The following is a 300-nucleotide window of genomic DNA, read 5'->3' on the forward strand; positions in this document are numbered from 1 at the left end:
TATGGTCTTTTATTTTTAGTAGAGCGAGTATAACCTAGTCTTGTACGATCACCAACTTTCTTGTTTGATTAAGCAAAGTGTCTAATTATTGTTGACTGTTTGTGAGATGTGTGAGTTTTTCTTTAAGTTTAAAATCGTCTTATTGCAAAGTCTCGCAAGTCTCACAGACAGGTTTTTGACATCAATTATTTTCAGAGCAGTTACATGTGCTACAAGAATAGATGAGGTCTAATGTTTCATTTTCTAATTTTAATTCATCTAATTCTTTTTGTAGTTGACTTATTTTCTTTTCATTTATAA

The sequence above is a fragment of the Lupinus angustifolius genome, chromosome LG05, assembly GCF_001865875.1.
Source record: "Lupinus angustifolius cultivar Tanjil chromosome LG05, LupAngTanjil_v1.0, whole genome shotgun sequence".
In the NCBI taxonomy this organism is placed as follows: domain Eukaryota; kingdom Viridiplantae; phylum Streptophyta; class Magnoliopsida; order Fabales; family Fabaceae; genus Lupinus; species Lupinus angustifolius.